Source organism: Pteronotus mesoamericanus, unplaced genomic scaffold (genome assembly GCF_021234165.1).
Source record: "Pteronotus mesoamericanus isolate MK-2021 breed Mesoamerican mustached bat unplaced genomic scaffold, CSHL_Meso_final scaffold_21, whole genome shotgun sequence".
In the NCBI taxonomy this organism is placed as follows: Eukaryota; Metazoa; Chordata; class Mammalia; order Chiroptera; family Mormoopidae; genus Pteronotus; species Pteronotus mesoamericanus.
Window position 1 is genome coordinate 28,531,309 of NW_026555310.1, and position 13,517 is coordinate 28,544,825.

General features: G+C 40.1%; 1 protein-coding gene across 1 annotated transcript in view; it reads left to right on the top strand.

Annotated features, from left to right (window-relative positions):
* The first annotated feature begins 4,068 nt into the window (after positions 1 to 4,068).
* The window catches only part of DUSP16 (dual specificity phosphatase 16), a 72,990-nt gene continuing 63,541 nt past the window's right edge, over positions 4,069 to 13,517 (top strand). Inside the window, exons 1-3 of the mRNA XM_054591415.1 lie at positions 4,069 to 4,625; positions 9,252 to 9,309; positions 12,509 to 12,640. The gene's annotated coding sequence lies outside the window, so the exon portion shown is untranslated. The remainder of the gene's footprint in view (positions 4,626 to 9,251; positions 9,310 to 12,508; positions 12,641 to 13,517) is intronic.

The window sequence follows — 13,517 nt, forward strand, 5'->3', positions numbered from 1 at the left end:
TTTTTTACATGTAAAGTGAATGGGATGGTACCAGGTAATGTCTTAGGTATCTTCTAGTTCTTACATTACATAGGTTAAATTTTTCTTCCATCAAGTTCCTTTGGAGCCAAACTCTTGGAATATTCCTTCTTACTCTGCTGCAAATATGCACTGCTCTCCTGAAACACAGTGTCATCTCTTTGAGGCAGAATTTGCTTCTTTGCAGAACTATGATTCATTTGTATGGTGCCATGAGCCCTAGGACAATAGCAGCAACTACCATCCAAAAAGCGCAGCCAAGACTTAAATGTAAAGTAGGTCACACTTATTTTGTGTATAACAAAACCATTTGAAAATCTGTTGAAAGCTAGGGATCTACTCACAGAAAAACACACATAAGCATATATGCACAAACTTTTAGGGTGCCCCTAGACCCTCTGAAGCCTATTATGTATTACCTATGGATGCATGAATGCTAGGCTAAGAACACTTGATTTGGGGACATTAAAGGGAACCCTGGAGATAAACCATTTTATCAAAAATGCTTTCTTCCTATTGGAAAAGGGAGCTGCTAAAGTCAATAAGTATTTATAGAATATTATTAAAACTCTTTTTAAAACCAAAATAATTGTGCTTACATGCTTAAATCTTTTAGAATAGAATGCAAACTCCTTACCATGCATTACAAGTTTCTACGCTGTGGTTCCTGCCCACGCTCGTTTTACATTTTTGAGCTCCACTTTTTTTTGCCCTCTCCTTTGCCCTGGGAACACACCAGCTCTTTCCAAGTGACTATCTTTTTGCTGAAGAGTCTCTGAGTGACCTGTTTCCTCTGCCCGGTGACTTCCCTGGTTGTTCTCCTTCAGGCCTCAGTTCAAATGTCCCCTCCTCATGAATGTGTTTGCCTATCACCTTTGTATCTATCCTCAAATCATTTGCTAGACACATTACCCAGTTTTTCCCTTATGTAGCCAATCTTGTCACAGTCCTGGCCATAGTTTTTGTTTATTTGCTCATTGTCTTCTCTCCCCAACAGAATGTTATTTCCGTGAGAGAAGAGGCCTTGCCTCTCTTATTTATATCTGTATTCCCAGAGCCAGGCACGGTGCCTGCACGTACTGGCCATAGTCACTTGATTACCGACTGTTAAATGAATGATTAAATTTTAGCCAGGGATGGATTAAAACCTTAAGAAGGTCTAATCATGAAAGATTATGGTGCTCCTCCTCCATTTAATTCTAATAAGTATTTTGGTGCTCCTCCCCCATATTTAACTCTAACTAAAAACAATAAATTAACCATATACTTATGTGTACTGAAGTGAAAATAGCTTATTTGTAGATTAATGATCTCATTGAAGGCATTGGAGCCCCTGCTTTGCTGGATGAATTTTGTCTATCTTTGAAGAATCTAGCACTCACTTGTCCCTTGAAACATGCTGGAAGCAGATTTAGGTTAAGTAAGCTTGTCTACATCTAGAAAAAACCTTGTGGCAATTTTGATAGTAATTATGTTCATCTATAGATCAATTTGGGGAGAATTTACATTATTTACTATATTGCTTCTTCCAATTTATGAATATGGTAAGTTCCCTCAGTTATCTAGGTCTTCTTTAATTTCTTACATCAGCATTTTATAATTCTCAGAATATAGATTCCATACATGGCTTGTTAGATTTATACCTAAGTATTTCATATTCTTTGGAGCAATTGTAAACAGTATTGTGTTTTTGTTTGTTGTTAGCATATGTAGAAGATCTTTTAGTAGAACAAGGAGAAGTACTGTTTAGTGAATTAAACTTGTTCACTGTTAACTTGGGGACTAGTAATAATCTATTTATCCTAATCGTCAAGGACCTCCATAACGTGCTTCTAAATCTCTTAAATTTAACCCAATTCTTAATCTTTCCACACAAATCTCTACTACGGTTAGAAGGGTCTACTTGTCCCTCACCTGAATACACCTTATTCATTCTACCTTGTGTCTTTGCTCTGCCATTTCCCCTTCAGAATTGTCCTTCCACTGAGCCATTTCACCCCAAGTTAAATCTTAACTATACTTCAAGGATGAGGTCAAAGCGTTCTTCAGCAGATGCCTTCCCTGGCAAACCCTACATTGCTCCTGTTCTCAGTTGGATTCTTTTAACCAGTATTGTATGCCACTCGATCATTCATTTAGTTTTGAATTAGTTTTAATCTCTATCTTGTTTTCCTAATTGGGTGATATACTCCAGTAAGGCTCCCATCATGGCTATCATAGAACCACAACACTTGGAAGGCACTCCAATTTAATTGTTGTATAGATGTAGAAATTTCAAGATGTGTCAGAGTCAGGCTGCTGAAGGTGCAGCATGTACAGGGTATTCCATAAATTCTCACGGAGTCTTTCACCCAGGCAGATCCATGCTCTCCACCACTAGGACAAGCATTCTCTCTCTTTTCCTTCCTTCCCTCACATCCCAGGCTCTCCAACTAAGCATGGATGGAGATTTGAAATGCAGATCCTTTCCAATTATTCCTTCAAAACTTCTAAAAGCGGCGGTCTACGGTTAGATTTTAAGAGATTTTTCTAGAGCTCAGAATAAGCCCATGGAAGCTGCAGTAACATCTCCTGGCCACCAGAGGACAGGGAGCAGCAGGAGAGATTTCTTCCCCTTAGCAGGAGTTTTAGAGGTCAAAGGCAGAAGTAGAACGTGGGCTCTCCATCTACGGCTTCCAGGCTTTTTTACTGATGGGCTCCTTTTCCTCCTCTAGAAGATGGGCTGGAAGTTCCCAGGGGCTTACCCCAGTACTAACCTTGAATGATTATCAATCATAATGAATGCACTTTAGTTGCAAGATATACAGGCAGAAAAGTATGGATATGTTTTATCTTCTTTACCCACCCCAAACCTGCTTTTCAGTTCTTGAGCCAATTAAAATAATCCCTTAGGCAGGGTCCAAATGGACATTCCACACAAAGATGCCTTTTGGGACCAATGTCCCAAATGCAGTACATTGCAAATGGAATATTTTAGGAGCTAGATTATTCCTACACATAAATTCTGGCTCGAGCAGTCCATTCGCAGTGTGCTTTTCCGTCATTAATCACATCTTTGTTATGTGATATCCACGTGAGTACTTCGCAGTAGAAGCAGCTTCATGCTCAAATGCTCAAAGAACACTGGAATAAAGCTCCGATTGTCCTATTCAGTGATTCCAAGTCCTGGTTTGTCACCACCTCAGGTCTCTAGTTTTTCAGAGTGTGTAATGTGTCTCAAAACAAAGGTATTGTAATTAATCCAAATAAAAAAATGCACAAAGTGCACAGAGTTAAATCCCAGGGTCTGGCACCTCTCAAGAGACGGTGAACCCCTGGTCTGATTTAAAGATGATTCTGCACTGCCCGATATAGTAAACATTTTTAAAGAGAATTTTTGGCTACTCGTACTCATTAAATTTGTAAATATAAATAAGAAAATATAGGCCAAGTAAAATAATAAATGTTAGGAACATTTATGTGGAGGCTTTCAGCGACAAACATAATAGGTAGCTGAATGTCTGAAAACACCAGTGTGATTTTTCTTAAAGTACCTGCAACTTCTTTTTCTTAACAGACGGCATTGCCCTGCATTTTGGATTCGTCAGACTTTTTAAAAAAGTGACTGTAATTCTCTCAAATCATTGTTTGTGTTTCTTCAAGCTGGTGAGGCCGCTGGAAACAGCCCAAGGAGGAGGAAAAGGCTCTGGGTCTTGATGCAGGGGAAACCCTTCAATACCTGTTGGGGCGCAGCGCTGAAGGCGCGCGGCCGGGGCGAGGACCGGGCGGGGAGGGGTCGGGGGCCGGGAGCTTGGGGGCGGAAGGAGGAGGCCGCGCGGCCGCCTCCTCGGGCAGCCCCGGCTCCTCCCAGCGGCGCCAGCGAAACCTGCCTCGGAGTCGCCGAACTCGGGAACGGAACGTGACCCGACCCCTCCCCGCGTTGCCGGAACGGGGCGAGGAGCAGCGCTCCGGGCTCAGGCAGCCGCGGGATGGGCGGGAGGGCGCGCGGCCCCGCCCGGCGCCCACCGCCCTGCCCTCGCCTGTCTCCTCCTTTCCCCCGGGCTCCGCTGAGTTCATTCACTGGGATTGGTTTCAAGTGACGCCATCTCTTTATTTTTAAACCAATGACCTCATCCGCGCTTGAAGTTTCCTGACCAGCGACTCTTTCTCTTTTTCCCCCAACCCCCCACTCCACCCCCCCGCCTTTCCCCCTTTTTCTGTGTATCACTGTTTGGGGGGGCTTTAGTCAGTTTTTAAACGATTATTATCACCCTCCCTCCCCTTTTCACGTTCTCCACGCGGCCCCCCACCTTCACCTCCCCAACTTCTTCACCCCTTTCAACATTGTTTTTTCAAGGCTGACTGGGGGTGGGGGGAGTGAAGAAAATTTGCAAACGTCTCCTTTCTTCCTAAGCCTCCCTCCCCCGCCCACCCCTCAGAAGGAGAAGATAATATAGTGAAAAGAAGACGAGGAGAGCGCGACGGGACGGACGCGAGCGGGAGCGCAGCCGCCCTCCCGGCTCCGCAGCGGCGCCTCGAAAGTCCGGGAGGCGAGGGGGGACCGAGGGGTGACGCCGTGACAACCTTCGTTTCCCCCACAGGGAGTCGGGAGGTCGGCGGCCCCAAAAGTAAGTGGCCTCGGACCGGCCGCGCGGACTGTGCGGGCGGGAGGGTGCGGGGCTCGGGGCGCCCGACCGCGCCGGTAGCATGGACGCTCCGCGGCTCGCCCCTACTCCGGGTGCCGGGCGCCGCGCTCTTGCCCCGCCGGCTCTGCCTTCCTGGGCGTCCGGGCCACCTTTTCGGAAGGGAGGGTGGGGGCCACCGCGGCCCGTAGCCACACGAGCGTTTGAAGCGGGGGTGTAGGCCTGGCTGGGGGCCGGGCCGAGCGGTAAGGGGGCGGGCGGCTGGGCGCGGGGACTCGGTCCTTGCGGGCCAGGCGGCCGGGTCCCGCCGCAAGCAGCAGCCACCGCGGGTAGCCGCGGTGCTAGCGCGGGCGAAGCTGCTCAGTTCCAGGCGCGTCTGTTACACAACACGCCTGCCAAATGGGGCCCCGGCCTGACTGTTCCTATTATCCCAAATTCGCCTTTGGTGTAAGCAGCGAGGCCACCTAGGTGGTGACGGCGGTGCTTTTTTAAACCAAACTAACCTACCAACAATTCAGTTTTTCATACTTGGGGCCGGAGTCATGATGTTGGGGGACCGGTGCGCCATTGACTTCTTTATTCACACTAGTGATAAAACGTGAGAAATAATTTTTAAAAAGCCCGGGTAGACAACCGAGAATCTGTTTATCAAGTGTGATTTCATGTAATAAAACACCAGGAAGGAAAATATTTAGGCAAAACTGGGGTTTACTTCCTAAAACACACACATACATCGGTAATTACCTTGAGAAAATATAAGTGGATCTTAAAATGAATGGATACTGCAAAATTCTAAACAAGATTATTAAACGCTGGTTGCAAAGATCATAAAGTCCTGGGTGTCTCAAATTGTTCGGAGAAAGCACACCTCCAACCAGCCTGTGATGAGTAAAGTGGGGAGGAAAAACCTGTTGCATAATCTCATTTGCCGTGGGGTTTGCTGTGCCGTCCCCCTTGAACGAAGGGGAAGTGAGTTAAGATGCAGGGTTTTAAAAACTCTCAAGTTTTTATTTACCCAGTGCTCTGGCTGCCACTTCTGCTTTAAAAGACTGTAAGTAAACACTCTGCTCTTAAAAATGAACCAAACCTATCAAACCTGTTTAGAAAATGAACAGGTATATTTCTTTTCTTTCTTTGGAGTGAGTGAGTGAGTGAGTGTATATGTGTGTGTGTGAGAAATTTACCATCCACGGAAGACCTTATGACTACTATTTGGGGAACTTAAGACTGTCAGAAAAATGCCTCCTTATGCTACTCATTTAATGGGGCTGATTGAGAGTGCACATAGGTGACATCTGTTTCTTTAAAGGATTGTACTGTTTTGAACTTCATCAAGAATAGAGATTTTTAAAGGTAAATTTTTAAAAGAAAAGAATTCTTACCAGTTGAGTTACTTTTTAATTATTTACTTTTCCTTGAGAGTCATGTATATTGGTGGGCACACAGCTTAGGAGACCGTAATTAATTAATTGAGATTGGTGGAGTTCTCTGGTGAGGGCAGCAACCTGGAGAAGTAAATTGAAAAGCTAAGAACTCAAGGCTCTATGTAGGTATTTCAGTCAAAATGTGACTAGGCAACTGTGAAAAAAACTTTAAAAAAAAATAAAGTTGTGGAACTTACTGAGTTTTAGGGCTATGTGGAAGACTGCTGTTAAAAAAAATTGGAGGGGGTGGTTAATATTTAACATCTTAGGTAAAAATTTGGGCTACATTACACCAGCTCAAAAGTTGGTTTTTAGGTAAAATAATTAGTATTTAGAAGGTTCCACATGGAGGAAAAATTAAAAATGAGTTTATTTTCAGTTCTGCCAGTAGTGTGTGACAAGTGTATGAAAAAAGTTGTCACAAGTACTATAAACCTACATTCAGATGTAAGATAATTGAGGATCTGTAAAGTGAAAATAGTCGAGTAAAATTGAGGATTAGGGGTCTCGTTGGCCAAAAGCTTAAGGTCAGTAACTGAAAAGGGGGTAAAAGAGAAGATCCTGTTAACCTACTCCTTTTTCTTATACAATGAAAACTTCTTTGTGGAAGTGAAGCAGAGAGGAGGTCTGAGGTGGGTACAGAGTTCAGGCTGAGATCAGAAGGGCTGGGGTTGATGTGTGAGTTTGTTTTGACGATATTCTCTGTATATGTCTCTAATGGGAATTGAATTCCATAGAGCTTTTGGTTTGTGGGATTATGTACTGATGAAGCTGATTTATATAGCTGTCCAGTATTCATGTTTTTCAACCAACCATAATATCCTACTAAAAGTAATTTGCTGGAATTACCAGCATAATTTATCCTAGAAATCCAATTTTTCCTGGAATATCTTTTAAAAAAGTGGAGTTTTCTATCCTGTGTTATTTGGACTAAAGTTTTCCCTGGACGTTTAATGTATTTTTTAAATGCTTTGCATTCTCAAGAAAATAGTACTTTAAATTGAAGTAAATTAATATAGGAAAGCTGATTTGGATCAAAATCCCAAGAAAAGGGAGAAAATAAATCAGGAGAAACAGAAACCAGATTTTATGACAGATTGGGAAAAAACTAGTTAAAAGAGCTTCATAGAAAAAAAAAATCACAGTTGATGCTTGATGGGCTCTTTTAAAAAATTAACTACATCAAAATTTAAAACCAAAACAGATATCCACCATCAAAAAAGAAAATGTTACTAATGTGGGCTTAAGTAAAAACATAATTAAGAAATTAAGTCTTGTCCAAAGCCACATATGATATATTCCAAAGCCAGAAGTTATTTTCTTCTTGATTTTCTTGTGTTGTAGGTAATTTGATATTTTTGTACATTTCATTAGCCCAGATGATCAAGAGTTGGCCATATGAAGGGATGAGGTTCATAAAATGTTGCCAGATTTAAAGAAGCAGGTTCAGGCCTTATGAAGATGCCATTCTCATACATAGACTAAGAAAAGGAGTGTGAAATGTAATCAAATAAATGATTGAACAGGATGAAACAGGAGTGGCTCAAAAAGAAGTATATACGGCAGATTACCAAAGACAGATACAAAGGAATAATGAAAGCTTGCCAGGGGTATGGTCAATAAAGAAGGAAATGGGATACATCTTGGCATGAAAGGAAAAAGGCATAAAGGGGAAAAAATACCCTCCTACCCCTCAGCAATAAGAAGAGGGTAATGAAACTTCACCTCTTTCTTGATTGAGGTTAGATAGGTATCACCAAAAAGTCACAAGATTCTTTTATTACATAAAAATTTTAATTTGGGGGGAGGGAGGATGGATAAAGTAAATTATGAGCATAAGTTATAATTATATGAACGTGTAAAACTTGAAATTGCCAAACATTTAAAATAGAGGGGGACCCACAACAGTTTCAATTGAATAATTGGAAAGGAAGGGATAGGTTATAAAAAGTTGACACTATTAATTTATTCCTAAATTAACTACGGATATAAGTCAGTCAAGCAAAAACACTTATTATTGGTATACTATTTACTGTACTGAGGTGGATACCAAAAGTTGGGGACCTGGGTCCATGCCTTTAATAAGGACGGGATTATTAGTATTTTAAAGGAGGTATGTACTTATGCAAAGATAAAACAATGATCGGACAGCAGGGAAGTGCCAAATTCGTGGTACAAAGGAGAAGGAGATGGAAGGATTAGGTGAGGTAATCTTCATAGAGATAATGGAATTTGACCCTGGCTTTAAAGGCTCATCAACATGTGTATGGACGAAAGGAAGTAGGGAAGGTCAAAGAAGGAGGCCATTCATCCATCTCTTCATTCAGCAGATTTATTTGGATTCCGTATTATGTGCCAGACGCTGTTCTAGGAACTGGGCATAGAGTGGAAAATAACAAATTCTTTACCCTTACGGAACTTGCGTTCTAGTGGGAGAAGATTGAAAGACAATGATCAAGTAAACATTACTTGGAAAATGTGATGTCAAGTGGTGATGTTTTGTGAAGATAGTAATGAGCAGGGTCGGGAAATTATAGAAGGCCAGTTACAGTCCCAGTTATTCTGTGAATAACCTATTTTGCCTCTGATGTAATAATGTTAATAATATAACAATATTTATTTGCAGTCCAAACCAGTTTGAAAAGAAGTCTACACATTAACTTCATCTTTAAACAATTTTTAAAAAAGAAACCTACAAAATGTTTTTTAGATTGAAGCATATAAGCTTTGAGTTTTTTAACTCCTCATTAACAATTTATCTACTTTTTTCTTTTTGCTGCCATTTGCTAAACTTGTTTTTACAGTGAGGTTAATATCACTGTTTACAATTTACTTACAGTTGTGATGTATTGGGCTTTATACTTAGAGTCTCCATTAGGAACAATGTCACAATAGTGCTATAAAGTAAAGCTAAGGACAGTTTGTTTTGATGGTACCTTGTATGATTGCACGGGAAACAAAAGGTGTATAGGCAGTGTGTGTAAGCTATTTGGCTTTATTACCAGATGGGTAAAACACATTAAAAGGTCTCTGGGTCTTGTCCATATGGTATGGGAATAAAAAAAGTAAATTTGGAGTATGTTGTGTTCTGTGTGCTTAATTATGTCTCCTTAAAGATTTGTAGGGGAGTTAGTGGTCTCACTGGAAATACTGTCTTAAACTTGGGGTTTTTACTCTCTATAAATAGGACAAGCCTGGAGCAAAGTGCCAGTTCTGAAATGGGGAAGTCTGGATTCTTACTGCAGGTATCCGACGGCCCTGCTTTGTTGTTGAGATGATGTCCTTTTCAGTGTCTGCTAAAAATTTCTCGATGACTATTTCTTGTTTTTGGACACATTGATGAAGTACTTCTCAAGCATTCTTGGAGAAATATGGTCCCTCCCCTTCTCTACTCTTTCTGTGATTTTAAAGATAAAAAAAATTGTAGGTGAAATTGAGGTAAAGGATTTATATTAAGTGTGTGTATCTATAGAACCAAATCTTTGGACAATTTTTCTATACACACGTAACCAATTTTCATATACAGTGCTTTCTGATGCACTTGGGTAAGCATATGGAAAAGGAAGTTCTTAGAGGAGGTAGGGATACTTCAGCATTCTCTTGATTTTCTTCTAAACTAAATACTCCATTTAGAGAAGGATTATAGATAGGAATGCTGGGAGTCTATGGTGTACGTGATAAAAGCTAATGTGACATGTATGCTTCAAAAATATTAGGGAAGGACAGTAAAACTCAGATTTGTTTCAGTGTCTGAGAAGTGTTTCAGGGTGAGAAGTGGGGCAAACTGATTTTCAGAAAAAAGATGCACTATAAATTGTAATGGTATATGGCAAGGTAATTAATATTAAAAATCTTTATTATTCCCCTTGAAATTAATGGGGAAAGACCTATGTAGAGAAGTATATGCTACTTATTGTTTGCACTGTATAAATTAATAAGCCCAAACAGCTATTCTAGGATATTACCTGGTAGAGTTGGTTTTAGATGTATGTGTACCGAATAAATTGAATTAATTTTCACAACTGTTTCTTTTGATCGTGGCTCTATTACACGTCTAGCTTAAAGCCCTGATTTTTAAGGTTTGAGTTGCAATCTGAAGGGGGTTGGTTGCCTTCCAGCCTTGAGCATGTACCTGACTTGTTTGCACAGCATGCTCACTCTTAAACCTGGACCCTGACCTCCAGCTTGCCTGACCTTGTGACTGACCTGACCTCATTTTTTTTGAAATGTCAGGTGGTTGTTTCCTATCAGCTTCTCTTCCTGAGCAGCTGAGCTGTGTCCTCTTCTTGTTACTTCTCAGAATACTGAAGTGTCACAAGTCTGCCCTATTTTGTAGTGGGTTTCTTTTTTTGTTTGTTTGTTGTTTGGTTGGGGGAGGGGAAGAAGATAGTTCTTCACTTTGATTTGTAAACTGCTCATGGTTTTATTTCTTCTTCCTAGCTTATACTAAAAATCTTGTTTTCCTTGAAAATGAATTGGTAAGAATCATGCTTTGATGATAAAAACTAACAGACTTTTTTGGGGGAGACAATCAGGAAATTAGAACATGGAGTGTGTATTAGGTGGTATTTAAGAATTATAACCATAAAAGTTTTTTTCAATCTATATTAATGGAATTGTGTTAATGTTAAAAAAATCCTCATACGTTAAAGGTACACATAGAAGTATTTATAGGTAAAATGGAGGCATAGGTAGACACACTTAGCCTCCTTGTGCAACCATAGAAAAACTTACAACCAGATTTCAAATCTAATTACACCTGGAACCATCAGAAAATCAAGGTGTATGGAAGTCCAACAACCAAGGATTCAAAGAAGACATTCATCCAGAAGGGTAGGCGGGATGGAGCCGCCGAGCCAGGCAGAGAGGATGTGGTGTGGCGCAGGAAGGCAGCGGTGGTGGCGGGCTGGGCTGGAGGGATACCTTGGGAGTGAGTGATCCCAGCCTCAAGCCAGGCCGCACAGCCCGGGGTTCCAGTAATAGGCTCACATTACCTGGCTGGCCTGCAACCCAGGCATGTGCCCTGCCTGGGAATTGAACTGGCAACCCCACCAGTTCGCTGGCTGGCACTCAGTCCATTGAGGCACACCAGCTAGGGCAAAAACAGAATCTTAAAAGCAGTAAGGGAAAAGCAGAAAGTTAGCTCCAAAGGAGTTCCCATACGACTATCTGCTGATTTCTCAAAAGAAACCTTGCAGGCAAAAAGAGACCGGCAAAAAGCATTCCAAGTGATGAAAAGCAAGAACCTACCACCCAGATTACTCTGTCCAGCAAAACTATCATTTAGAATTGAAGAGGAGATAAGTGCTTCCGAGACAAGGGGAAACTAAAGGAGTTCACCACCACCAAGCCATTGTTACAGGAAATGTTAAAGGGACTTACTTGAGAAAAAGAATATAAAAACCATGAACATGAAAAAGGCAACAAATTCACAACTTTTAACAGCTGAATCTAAAACAAACTAAGTAAATGAGAACGGACAGAATCATAGATGGGGAGATCATTTGGAGGGTTATCAGCTGGGAGGGGGATGGGGAGAATGGGGGAATGGTGCAGGGATTAAGAAGCATATTTGGTAGGAACAAAATTGATAGGGGGAAGTTAATAATAGCATAGGAAATGGAGAAGCCAAAGAACTTACACTCATGACCCATGAACATGAACATGACAAGGGGGAAGGATTGCTGGAGGGAAGGAGGTTATCAGGCAGAGGGGGGCAAGGGGGGAAAAATTGGGACAACTGTAATATAATCAACAAAATATACTTAAAATCATGACTAATATTTATTTTAAAAACTACAGCATAAGCACAAAGAGTATTGGCAAATTTTTTATTATTGTTAAAGCTGGGTAATAGGTACATTGGTTTGTTACTATTTTCTGTACTTCATGTATATTTGGAAATAGTCATAATTAGTTACAGGAAATGTTAAAGGGACTTACTTGAGAAAAAGAATATAAAAACCATGAACATGAAAAAGGCAACAAATTCACAACTTTTAACAACTGAATCTAAAGCTAAGCAGATGAGAACAGGGACAGAATCATAGATGGGGAGATCGTTTGGAGGGTTATCAGCTGGGAGGGGGATATACTATACTATATCCCCATACACACACACACACACACACACACACACACACACACACTAGTATAGTATATATACTATTTACGCTGATACAGTTAAACTATGCATTACCAAATTATAACTGTAGGGGAAGAAATTTAATGCAGTAACTTTATGTGAATGGACATTTGAGCTAATTGGCTAATCAAAAATCTTCACTTTACATTTTTAATATTCTGCTTTTAGTAATAAATTTTTAAGAAGGGAGAATTTTGTAAAAATACAGTCATTAGAAATGTTTAAAACTCTCTGAGACCTTGTAGTAATATACCTGTAGTTTATAAGTTGCTTTTTCATGTTTTGTCTTCCATCCTCAGAACAAGACATGAGTTATCCATCTTACAGATGAGAAATCTAAGGCCTTGGAGAGACTAAGTGATTGATCCAAATCTCAGAGCCAGTAAGAAGCAGTGCTAGAGCAGAGCCAAGATCTTCTGATTCATTTTCAGGTGCCCATTCTCTTAAACATACATTTTTATAAGTGCTCTTTTTTAACCTACCGTTTTCAAAAATTTTGGTGCTTTAAAAATTATTGAGGACCCCAAAGATGTTTTGTTTATGTGGATTATGTCTACAATATAGAGCACGTTAGAAATTAAAACTGAGAAATGTTTGAAATGTTCATTTAAAAATCATAAATTCATTAAAGGTTAACTTAGGTAACATACTTTTATGAAAAATGTATTTCAAAACAAAAAAATACAGTGAGAAGTGTGATGTTTTATGTTTTGCCATTCTCTTTAATATATTGCTTAATAGAAGGTGGATTTTTCAGTACTGCTTTTATATTCAATTCTGTTGTTTGTGATATGTTTGTTTGAAATATATAAAGAAAACCCAGCTGTACACAGATACATAGCTGAAAAGGGTAGATGAAGTATTTCAATATCTTCTCATGTAATTTTGAGTATTTTCTGTTACATCAAAACTCAAAAAGTGGTAGATTCTAAAGGTTAGTTGCAGTGTCAACTCTGAAACCATATCAGTGAATATTTGTGCTCTTTCAGATTAAAAATCTATTGGTTCATCTTGCACTTTGAATGGACCTTTGTGTGTGTGATTTTATAACAGCATATACTGGTCATTTGAAAAAAAAAGGTTTACTGAGTTTGCAGATTTTTCACATGTTGATATCTTTGCTTATACAAATCACAAATTAATATGACCATTAATCTCATCAAAAAAGTCTTTAAGAATTGGAAAGCAGTCAAGATATTTGTTGAGTTCATTTTCCATAAATCTATTTTTTTCTCAAAAGTTCAAATTTTATCATTGGTAGCAAATATTGTTACTTTTTCTTTGAAGCATCAGGCTCACTTTATTCAT